This window comes from Bombina bombina, chromosome 1 (assembly GCF_027579735.1).
Source record: "Bombina bombina isolate aBomBom1 chromosome 1, aBomBom1.pri, whole genome shotgun sequence".
NCBI lineage: Eukaryota > Metazoa > Chordata > Amphibia > Anura > Bombinatoridae > Bombina > Bombina bombina.
The window spans coordinates 1,040,912,972-1,040,926,198 of record NC_069499.1 but is presented as its reverse complement, the minus strand read 5'-3'; positions in this window follow the sequence as shown (position 1 = coordinate 1,040,926,198).

Genomic DNA, 13,227 nt, shown 5'->3' with positions numbered 1-13,227 from the left:
ATCTATCTATCTATATATATAAATCAAAATATAATTTTATACTGTGTGAAGAACTCCACTATTTCTTCTTTTTTATAATACACCTTCTGCTTATCTCTCAAGTAAAAGCCAGAACTGAGTTGTGTAACTCAGCCCTAGAGGGATTTTGGATGGCCGTGCTAACTGACCTCCAAATGTTAGAGCACCCACAGCATTTCTCTTGAACAAAAACATTTTACTTTAAACTTTTAACATAGAAGTTAAAATGCTATAGACTGCGCTCTAGTAATGTTAGTGCATCATTGTGCTACTTTTTTGCACTCCACTTGTAATCTAAGTCATTACTAAATTTTGCAGTGCTACAACCACCTGATGCAGATTAAGATGCCTCATCAAACTTTTTTTTTTAACTTTTAACTTCATTCTGTTATTCCTCTATTGAATATTTTTTTATTAAAGGACCACTCAATAAAGTAGAATTGCATAATTAACATGTGTATAATAAAAAGACAATGCAATAATACTTGCTCTGAATTTCAACTAAGCAGTAGATTTTGTTTCTGCCAAATTAATTTTGTTGGCCTCCTGTATCATGTGACAGCCTTCAGCCAATCACAGAGAAGTATACATATACCCTGGGAACTTGTGCACATGCTCAGTAGTAGCTGGTGCCTCAAAAAGTCTGTATACAAAAATAATGTGCAAATATTTGATAATAGATGTAAATTGGAAAGTCTCTTAAAACTGCATGTTCTATCTGAATTATGAAAGTTTAATTTTGACTTTAGTGTCACTTTAAAGTCGCAAAGCCTCTTCCTGGGTCTAAAATGAGGAATCCGGCTTCCTCCAATCATGGCGTTGAATCAGACACTGATTCCCCCGGTGGGGAAACCGTGATTGAAGGATGACTGATTCGTCAATTCTGATGTAGGAAGAGGCTTGTGACGACCATGAGAAGCTAGAGCAGCTGTCAGGATTATAAGGTAAGTATTTTCACAACACGAGTGAAATGTAAGTTTTGATGAATTAAAGTGCCCCTGTTTTTAATCGAATTTTTAAAAAACAGACAATTTATTTAAAATTTACATTAACTTTAATATAAAGAAACAATATGTTGTATTTAGCATTCTAACCCATATCAGATGGTCTTTGGTTTTTATCCTTGAATTCCACGAGAGGATCCAGTTAATTTTTTTAACTTTTAAATCAGTAAATGAAGCTGATAGATTATTGTTCTTAATAATTGTATATTTGCCAATACCACCTTTAAATAATGTCACACACCCCTTTCTCTATGACTACTAAAATCTAACCAATAAGAGACTGAGACACACCTTTAAAAATGTACACCTGTTGCAACACCTCATCTTGAGAAAGCCCTGTAGAGGGAGAAACGCGTTGATGTTTGTTGCTAACTTTTAAACTTCAAGGAGCATAACACAGCCATCAGTTGCTGTTACAATTTGATGCTGCCTGTCTTTTGAGGAACTTTGAACTTTGCATTGGATGTATGTTGCCAACTTCTTAAACTTTAAGGAGTATCTCACAGTCACCATTTGCTGCTAAAAATTGATGCTGCTTATCATCTGTGGAACTTTCAACTTGGCATCGCTGTGGCACTTGTCTGCGTGCCGATATCACAAGCCTTACTGAAGGATATAAACGGAACTTTGCCTCTACTCCAACAGCTGCTTTTAAAACACATTACAGCCGTTATTAGTATCCTGCGTGCATTTTGGCACATTAAGAGCGGATACCTTACTACTGTGGGACCAAGAAGCCGTTACCTAGTAGCGATCGCAATAGGAACCAATCGGAGTGCTCAATCAGGCCAGCGCCCCTACAAGTGACGTCACTTCCGCCACGGCGGTAATTTTCACTTTCCCTCTATCGAAAGCCGCAATTGTTTGGGGGTAAGACTGTATCACCTAATCACTTATTATCCTAACTTGGACTGTTTTTATCCCCCACCTATGAATACAAGGAGATACATTTCAATATTGTTGGTATATTGGCTTATTTAGTTATATACGGAGACGTCCGTTTTTATACATTGTGTTTTTATTTATGAATGTTACATTAAATATCATTTCTTAAGCAGAATTCTGCTGCATAACACTTACTTGTCACTATTTATTTTTAGCTTTTCTAATTTTTCGATAATCACAATACACACAAATTATTTTATCACTGAACATTTGACACTTTATCACTAAGCATCTGCTACGATCCTATTTGTATATTTTGTACATTTTGTATCAATACTGAAGTTTCACACGCTATTGTGTAGTTTTTATATTCACTAGTCTAAATATTTATCTCACACCTTTAGCTATAGCGCTCCTGGTTAAATATCACATTTTTTATCCTTTTTTATACACCTAAATTAGGGACATTTTAGGTATATCAGGAGTTTGGTGCTTTTACCCTGCGCTTTTTAATCCACTCTTTTAGTATTGATCCAGTTTATTGGTTTCTTTCCCAGCTAGTTTTATAAAGTTCAAGACATCAGGTATCATTGATAGCACCAATATATATTTTAATCTGCCTTCCTATGGAAACAACACAATAAACAACTGTATATGGTTTAAATGAAATTTAGTTTTAATGCTGAACATGTGAAAGTGGCTTCTAGCTAACATTGTACAAGTACTTCTGACAAACTGGCAGTCAATGTTAATTCTGTCTAGGCTGTAGGCTAATATTTATCTGCTGAGCCTAATAAGTCTGCAAACTAATTATGCTGCTTTTGGGAAACTGACTAAATATTCTTTGACTATACTAACATTAGCTTTATATCTGTTGACTGCCAATTGCATTAATTGCTGGGCACAAGAGTGGATGAATAAATTGTTATGGAATGTATTATGATAAGATTGCAATGTGCTGTAATTTTGGATGTTTTACTTGCAGTCTTTAATACATTTTTTATTACATTTTTTAATGTCGGGCTGTATTTTTATATGCTCACTTGTCTGCTTATCTCTTTGCATATAAATATATATATATATATATATATATATATATATAATGCGATAAAGAAGTAGATGGAAAACTTGCATATAAGGAGAGTTACTAGAACTGATTAGAGATTCTAAACAGTCTATTTAAATTTACCAACTTGTATATAAACAAATGTGTTGGTTTAAAAATAAAAAAAATGTAGTGCAGACCCGTTAGATAATTTTCAAACAGTAGAGAAAGATAGATCAAGTGAAATATAATAAAGTCACTATAAAGACTGGGAATTCAGCACTCTTTTTTAAAAAGTATCAAAAAAATTGACAATACTCTCAACATTTGTATCAAGGATGGGTTTATTTACACACCGTGTCCAGCGCAAGCGTCCAGCGCAAGCTCTCCAGACTGACAGAATCCAGTTACACTGGATAGAGTAAATATCGTGGTTAAAAATGCAAAATAACCAAACTGATTGTATTCACATATATATTTTTTTTTATAAAAATTACTAGGACCAGTCTTGTGAAATGACATGCAGGTTTTAATACATATAGTAGAGGTAAATACTCCTTAGATAGAAAGGTACAATAGCTATATAGAAAACAATGTAGGAAGGATATCAGTCAATTATGGACTGTTAAGGTGGTAGATCCTCCTAGTAGTATCAAGCTTCCAAAATGCCCAATGCTTCTTACAAAGTTCCACAAGAAGCAAGTAGAACTGACAAGGTAGGAGTATTTAGCAAGCCATGCCGAAAAGAGTTAAAGTAACTATTTCACTTGCCCTCTTTGGTCGTTTCAGATATAAAAGCACAATTTACTGTATGTCTCATAATAAATGAGTTCTCTACCTGGAACGTGGTAATAATGAGTGTATATAATTATGTATATGTTTAATTTATGTATTTTTTGTAGTTTCTATAATCTATGTTGTAATTTCACCTCTGTCATGGGTGGTGTCTGTTTGGATATAAAAGACTGCACATAATACATCATTCCATCAAGCCCTGAGGAAGCCCCGTCTCTCTTGTGATGAGGGGGTGAAACGCGCGTTGGCAATTGGCTGACCGATCCCCGTGCTCTGACATGTTTGTTTGCTTGTTTGTTTGGCGGAGGATTCAAACATGCTGAAACTAAAAGAAGCCTAATCAAGGTACAATCCCTGAGGATCCTGGCACGTTGAAAGTAGCCTGTACAGTGGATCATACGTATAACTTGGAAGGCAGCAGTTTTTTAAAAGAACGACTCTACACACGGAGTAATACGGTTGGTGGAAAAACGACATGTGTTCAGCAAACAGGTGCAGTTGACAGAATGGTACGGAATCACTAATAAGGTATCCTCCTGCATCTTTGTTTTGCCTTGCTTTGTGTTGTCGCATCACTAATCCACATGCTTCACATGCCATGCTGTACAGGTGCAGTGGAAAATAAAGGGGTACACAATCTTTGAAGAGGTATCCTCCTGCATACTGTGTATTGCTGCATTACTAACTTATATATCTCATGTGCCTTGCTATATATTCGTTTTGGCTTTAACTCTTTTCTGCATGGCTTGCTAAATACTCCTACCTTGTTAGTTCTACTTGCTTCTTGTGGAACTTTGTAAGAATCATTGGGCATTTTGGAAGCTTGATACCACTAGAAGGATCTACCACCTTAACAGTCCATAATTGACTGATAGCCTTCCTACATTGAACACATGGTTATTTTGCATTTTTAACAACTATATTTACTCTATCCAGTGTAACTGGATTCTGTCAGTCTGTAGAGCTTGCACTCGACACGGTGTGTAAATAAACCCATGCTTGATACAAATGTTGAGAGTATTGTCAATTTTATTTTGTCAGGGTACCTGTAAATAACATTAAATAAGCTACAGATATATAAAATATTTAATATTTCATTTTGTAGCTAACAATCCAGTATGAGATGATTTTCACTGTGTGTAATTTAAACCCCATTTTCTTCTTTTGATTACACAGGATGAATCATAAAGGTCACTTCAAAAGAAACATTTTCTTGCTAAGGTGTGAATCTGAAATCCCTATCAGATTGTGACTGACCCTCTCTGCTGGCCCTAAAACATTTGACCATCAGTCATTTCAAAGAAAGACAAATTAGTTTAAAAACAAATATCAGATATAAGATACGCTTCTCCTAATTAAGATAACATTTAAGTTATTTCAAAGAGAAAGCATCTGTTTCATTACCTAAGTTACACGAACCCCTGAGCTAATATAGACGCAATGTCTGGGATCTTTCTTTAAGGCTTAATGAGATTCGTAGGGAAAACCAGTTTTAGCTGAATAAATTATTTATGTCACATAAGTGTGAATTGCTCCTGCGGAGTTTCCAATATACAACCCCAGGCAAATTAGCATTGCACGTCTCTGTATGACATAAATAAAAAAATAAAAAATAAAAAATCTTGCAAAAAGTAATGATGCCAGGTTTTCATTTGAGTTTGAAATAACTCAAATAACACATATATGTATATATGTATTGAGCTGGGACATAATATATTAAATAAATATTCGCTGTATCGGAAAATAAATACATTGATATATACAAATACTGACCCATTGATTTAAAGATAAACACATTTTTTTTCTCTGTTTGCCATAAATATAATGAAAATTATAGGAGCAACTGATGTGGAGATGGGATCTCTAAATAAATATCTATATAATAAATGTATAAATGCTAGACTAATTTCAAAATAATATCTGTCCTTTCTTTTTCAGACAAGATGTCCCATGAATAGTAGCCATGAACAGACATATATGGATATTTTCTATTTTAACATAGAAATTAATAAGATAATGATATTTGGTATCAAAATTGTACATTTTCTGTTATGCTAAATGAAATATAAATGCTGAAAACAGAATTTTATTAAGGTTTGAAAGCTATAACATCACAGCTAAGTGCTTATTATCTATATCTATAGGTAATAAATCAGCGAAACACCTGTTTTTTAGTTTTAAATACTCCCCATAATCAAATATACATTGACAATGATCTCTTACATAGATATGCCATACAAATAGATTTGATTAACTCTTGCCTCCGGAGCAGGTTAAAGGTGGACCCTGAAGTATTTCAGGATGAAAATGCAGCCCTGAAATCGAACCAGCAATTACCATATGCTGTGAATATGCAGGTGTCTAACGATGTTATAATTCCTGCCGGAGCTGATAAATTCCGCTTACCCTTACAGGTAAAAAGAGGTCAGAAATTAAAAACTTATGAAACACTAATTTGCCTCTCCCATAGAATACAAAAATCTGGGTATCCAAATGACCTATACTCCTTTGGTAAATATTGGAACTATTCCAATACATGTTATTGTACATAACATGACCCCACAGGATATAACCTTATCCAAGGGAACTACCATAGGATATGCGCTGGAATCAAGTTATTACACTTTTGGATTCCAGAATAATGTAATTGGGCTAATACCTGAAGGATATTTAACTGAGGAACAATTAATAGAACAATCATTTGCCTCTATACCAGAGGTACTATTTACAATTCAGTCTATTTATCCCTTCAGCTCAGAGGAAGGCATCTGTAAAATTGAAGAAGCCTCTCTAGTATTTGATCAGCTGATCAAACAGCAAGAATACCCCAATACCCAGAGTCATAGGGGCAATGTAAATTATAATCAAGGGGATCTCACCTCTAGATTGGAAGAAGCCTATGAAGTAGGACAGCCTGAAATCTTTCCAGGATTTCAGCAAATAGTCGAAGAGCAAATAGCCTTAGCTATGGCTGTTCCAGCGATAATGAACGCCAACTGCTGCGAGAACTCCTGATGGAGTACAAGGATATTTTTGCTAGGGATTCTTATGACTGTGGGACTACAGACTTGCACATTGCAAGAATACAAACAGATCCCAATGCACCACCTGTCTTTGTTAAACAATACAGACTTCCTTTAGCCTCATATGATTCTTTTGCAGAAATCATAAGGAACTTGGAAGAAAGGGGTATTATTCGACAGGTGCACAGCTCTTATATCAATCCTATTCTAGGTGTTCTTAAGCTCAATGGACAATGGCATTTGTGTACTGACTTAAAACAGCTAAACCAACGAGTGTACATGTCTGGCTGGCCTGTGCCATATATTGACCAGTGCCTAACAAAAATGCAGGGATCCAAAATATTCACTGCCATTGATTGCGTGCAGGGATATTGGACCATAAAGGTACATGAGGAGGACCAGTATAAGCTGGCATTCTCATTCCAAAAGGTCCAGTATGCCTTTCAGAGACTTCCTTTTGGATACATAAATTCTGGACATGAATTTGCTGTATTCATGCATAAGGTTATGCCTGATGCACTGGAAAGGGGGACCTTATCTTATGTTGATGATGTTTTAATCAAAAGCACAGACTTTCACAGACACATCGGAGAGCTGAAACACGTCCTCAGCCAACTTAAAAGGGCAGGTGTCAAATTATCCCTACAAAAAGCTCAATGGTGCCGCACTCGTGTAAACTTCTTGGGACATGAAGTTACTTCTGAAGGGCTAAATCCTCAGAAGAAAAAGTTGGAAGCTATAGTAAATTATAAAAACCCAACTAACTTAAAGGAATTGAGATCATTCCTGGGTATGATGAATTATTCTCGCAAATTCATTGATAATTATGCAGAATTAGCTAAACCACTACTACTTCTTCTAAAGAAGGATGTGAAATGGCACTGGAGTAAGACCCAAGAGACAGCCATCAGAGAGCTGAAGAGGAAACTCACTCAAGCACCTTGCTTAGCGTACCCTGAAGGTGGTTAACCTTTCTTCTTAGAAACAGGTTACACAGATATAAGCATGAGTGCTGTTTTATACCAAAAGCATGATAATTTAGGCAAAGTAATTGCTTATGCAAGCAAAACTCTATCACTAGTAGAAATAAAATTTAGCGATTGCAAAAAAAACCCTTTATCTACTGTATGGGCTCTACAAAATTTCCGCAGCTACATACAGGGCGAGAAAATTATTTTAGAAACGGCCCACCAGCCTTTGCTATATCTGCAAAGTGAGAGAATAAGAGATGGGAATTTGTCTAATAGCCGCATAACAGCGTGGACCATTTCCTTACAAGGCTGGCCCTTAGAATTTTGCTACAAGCAGAATAAAAAGAATCCAGTTGCACAGGGGCTTGCTGAGCTCCACGACTGTACTGCTAAAGATCCTGGGGAAGAATTATCAGAAGATGATTTCCTGGAGGAACAATTGCTTTCCCCATATAAAATGTATAATGAGGACCAGTATCAAACATTACCTTGGATATATGTTAATGGTTGTTCTTACCATGCCACTATTGATAATGAGCACAGACTAGTCACTAGCATTGGTATAACTTGGGCAAATGGATTCCCAAATATTTCTGTAGGTTTCAACATTGGACCAAGATCCAGTCAAGTTGCAGAACTTACTGCTGTTCTAAAAACCATTGAAATGGCTATTGAACAAAATGTTTGTGAATTTGTGATCATTACTGACTCAAATTATGTGCGCAACAGTTTTGTTGAATACCTGCCAACTTGGAAAAGAAATGACATGCAGAAAAGTAACCACAAACCATTCTAGCATGGCAGGTTGTTCTGCGAGATTGAAAATCTGGTGGTGTCCAATGATTTATCCATACACTGGAAAAAGACTAAGGGTCATTCCAGGGTGCTAGGTCTTGATAAGGAAGGCAATGATCTTGCGGACTCATTAGCCAAACAAGGAGCCATAACTGGAGAACTCCTTAATATCGACCACTTAATGGGTTAAATTCAGGTAGAAGCCATTACCAGAAACCAGGCTAAGCAACAGAGTGAGCCTAACTTGGTACAATGGAGTCAGGATTCTCCTAGTGAGGACCTGATCCCTAGTCAAAAAGAAGACCCCATTGTAGGCATCTTCTATAAACACATAGAAGATCCGGAAAGCAACCCCATCTCAAAAGATGATTGTATTGGCAAGGAAGATCTTAGAATCTTAATAAAGTCCAGATCACAATTCAAGTTACAGGATGGTTTGTTAATTAGAACCTCCAAAACTGGCATCCAGCAATGGGTAGTACCCACCAAGTTCAGAGGTCTCATGCTTCAACATGCCCATGATGCTCCCACATCTGGTCATTATGGTGCCAATCTCACGTATGAAATATTGCGTGATTATGCCTTTTGGCCACACATGTTGAAAGATGTTCAAATTTACTGTCAAAGTTGTCTAATCTGTCCACAGTTCAAACCCACTGTGCCAACGCATAGAGCGCCGTTGCAGAAAAGGGGGATGATAATGCCATGGTCAGATATACAAATTGATTTTATTGGTCCAGTAACAACGTCATCAAGCGGTAACAAATGCATGTTAACAGTGACATGCCTGTTCACTAAATGGGTAGAGTGCATCAGTGCACATAACAATAGTTCTGAAACATGCACAGCTTTGCTCATCAACCATGTGTTTTCCAGATTTGGTTTGCCCCAAAGAATCAAATCAGATTGGGGAACCCACTTCACTAGTGAAGTGATGACCAAAATTTGGAAAATACTAGGGGTTAACAGAAAGCTCCATATTGCATATAGAGCTGCCTCAAATGGTGGTTTAGAGTGTTACAATCAGTACATTGTGAAAATCCTCAAAAAGTTTGTGAGTGAAACGGGTAAAGACTGGTATGTAAAACTACTTCTAGTCCTAATGGCATTAAGAGCAACTCCAAGTAGTGCTACCAAGATGTCACCATTTGAACTGATGACTGGTAGAAGAATGGTTCTACCTCAGCATCTACTGTACCGTACATCAGACTAGAACGTGATAAACGCTGCCAATACACATCAATATGTGGAAAGCCTAAGAAAGCACCTGCAATATGCCTTTGCATGTACTCAAAGGAACTTAGAGAAAGCCGCAACTTCCACCAAGACCTATTATGATCTCAAAACATCCAAAAAGGAATATGAAATAAATGATAAAGTTTATCTTTATAACTTTGGAAGAGATCAGGTTAGGGAGAAAAAGTTTCTTCCATCATGGAAAAGTCATTTTGTCATTACTGACAACATATCTCCAGTGGCCTATAAATTAAGGATCCTCAAAAATTATAGTTTCATAGATAAATGGGTCCATATTAATCAATTGCTAGTGTGCCATCCTAGGTCCCAACTACAAGTCATAGAGGGAGAATGAAATCAAATCCCCAAATACACTAAAGACATATTGTAGTTTAAAGATACCTAACTAATGAGTACAAGAGCCCAAAAATAACAGACTCTCTGCCTAGGAGACTGTCTATGATGCATACGGTCAATACCCTCACCAAGTACCGCTGACTTTAAGCCAAATACATGTGTCCTACATCTATTTAAAATTGGAAGGGGGGATTTACCTGTAAATAACATTAAATAAGCTACAGATATATCAGATATTTGATATTTCATTTTGTAGCTAAAAATCCAGAATGAGATAGTTTTCACTGTGTGTAATTTAAACCCCATTTTCTTCTTTTGATTACACAGGATGAATCATAAAGGTCACTTCAAAAGAAACATTTTCTTGCTAAGGTGTGAATCTGAAATCCCTATCAGATTGTGACTAAATGTTTTCTGGCCCTAAAACATTTGGCCATCAGTCATTTCAAAGAAAAACAAATTAGTTTAAAAACAAATATCAGACATAAGATATATGCTTCTCCTAATTAAGATAACATTTAAGTTATTTCAAAGAGAAAGCATCTGTTTCATTACTTAAGTTACAGGATCCCCTGAGCTAATATAGACGCAATGTCTGGGATCTTTCTTTAAGGCTTAATGAGATTCGTAGGAAAACCAGTTTTAGCTGAAGAAATTATTTATTTATGTCACATAAGTGTGAATTGCCCCTGCAGAGTTTCCAATATACAACCCCAGGCAAATTAGCATTGCAAGTCTCTGTATGACATAAATAAAAAATAAATAAAAAAATCTTGCAAAAAGGAATGATGCCAGGTTTTCATTTGAGTTTGAAATAACTCAACACATATATGTATATATGTATTGAGCTGGGACATAATATATTAAATAAATATTCGCTGTGTTGGAAAATAAATACATTGATATATACAAATACTGACCCATTGATTTAAAGATAAACACATTTTTTTCTCTCTTTTTTTTCCAGAAATATAATGAAAATTATAGGAGCAACTGATGTGGAGATGGGATCTCTAAATAAATATCTATATAATAAATGTATAAATGCTAGACTAATTTCAAAATAATATCTGTACTTTCTTTTTCAGACAAGATGTCCCATGAATAGTAGCCATGAACAGACATATATGGATATTTTCTATTTTAACATAGAAATTAATAAGATAATGATATTTGGTATCAAATTGTACATTTTCTGTTATGCTAAATGAAATACAAATGCTGAAAAGAGAATTTTATTAATGCGAAAAGTTATAGAATGATAAATAATCACTTTATAAGAATATATTAAATTGTTGACAGTGTTGGATGATGAGACTGTATTTACTGGTTGTCTGCTGCCCCCTAGGGGATTGGAATGGTATGACAGCCAAATGAATTTTCTATTAGGACACATACAGAGCCAGTGAGGGGGGACATCCCCCAAATGAGCCAATGAGAAGGGACAAGCATCCGTGGGCGTAACTGAAAAAGATTACCAATGATTATATAAAGAATAGCTAAATGCAAGAGAGGACAGTTTTCTTTGATTTGCTTACACTGGTGATTGATAACTGGCGGGCGGCAGCCATACTTGGGAACACAATCACTTAAGCAAGGAGCTGAAACTAGCCTTGATCTATGCAATAACGTTTCTTCAAATGAGGTGATCTGAAAATATTTGGAAAAGATTGAACTACAAATTGGCACAAACTGGTGATGTATGATTGTTCTAATTTTTGATATTTAAATCAAAATTTAAATCAAAGGTATTTAGTAATTATAACTAAACTGCAATTAGCAGATTTAAAAGAACAATTGTATTTTAACCTTGTATTTCATAGCCTGTGTATTTTAAAACTAATCCTTAGTGCTAAGTAATTTATCTTTGCAAATATATATATATATATATATATATATATATATGTATATATTTTAGAATTGTCTTAATAGTAGATAACTAAGAATTTATTTCAGCTTAGATAACTTGGCAGAGATTAGTGGCTCAGATACTGGTCTCATTGTAGTATTTTAACCCCTTAATGACCACAGCACTTTTCCATTTTCTGTCCGTTTGGGACCAAGGCTATTTTTACATTTTTGCGGTGTTTGTGTTTAGCTGTAATTTTCCTCTTACTCGTTTACTGTACCCACACATATTATATACCGTTTTTTTTTCACCATTAAATGGACTTTATAAAGATACCATTATTTTCATCAAATCTTATAATTTACTATACTTTTTTTTTTATAAAATATGAGGAAAAAATGGAAAAAAACACACTTTTTCTAACTTTGACCCCCAAAATCTGTTACACATCTACAACCACCAAAAACACCCATGCTAAATAGTTTCTAAATTTTGTCCAGAGTTTAGAAATAACCAATGTTTACATGTTCTTTGCTTTTTTTGCAAGTTATAGGGCCATAAATACAAGTAGCACTTTGCTATTTCCAAACCACTTTTTTTTTTTTAAATTAGCGCTAGTTACATTGGAACACTGATATCTTTCAGGAATCCCTGAATATACCATGACATGTATATATTTTTTTTAGAAGACATCCCAAAGTATTGATCTAGGCCAATTTTGGTATATTTCATGCCACCATTTCACCGCCAAATGCGATCAAATAAAAACAAAAGTTCACTTTTTCACATTTTTTTTTTTACAAACTTTAGGTTTCTCACTGAAATTATTTACAAACAGCTTGTGCAATTATGGCATAAATGGTTGTAAATTGTTCTCTTGGATCCCCTTTGTTCAGAAATAGCAGACATATATGGCTTTGGAGTTGCTTTTTAGTAATTAGAAGGCCGCAAAATGCCATTGTGCACCGCACGTGTATTATGCCCAGCAGTGAAGGGATTAATTAGGGAGCATGTAGGGAGCTTTTTGGGGTAATTTTAGCTTTAGTGTAATGTAGTAGACAACCCAAAGTATTGCTCTAGGCCCATTTTGGTATATTTCATACCACCATTTCACTGCCAAATGCGATAAAATAAAAAAAAACGTAAAATTTTTCCAAATTTTAGGTTTCTCACTGAAATAATTTACAAACAGCTTGTGTAATTATGGCACAAATGGTTGTAAATGCTTCTCTGGGATCCCCTTTGTTCA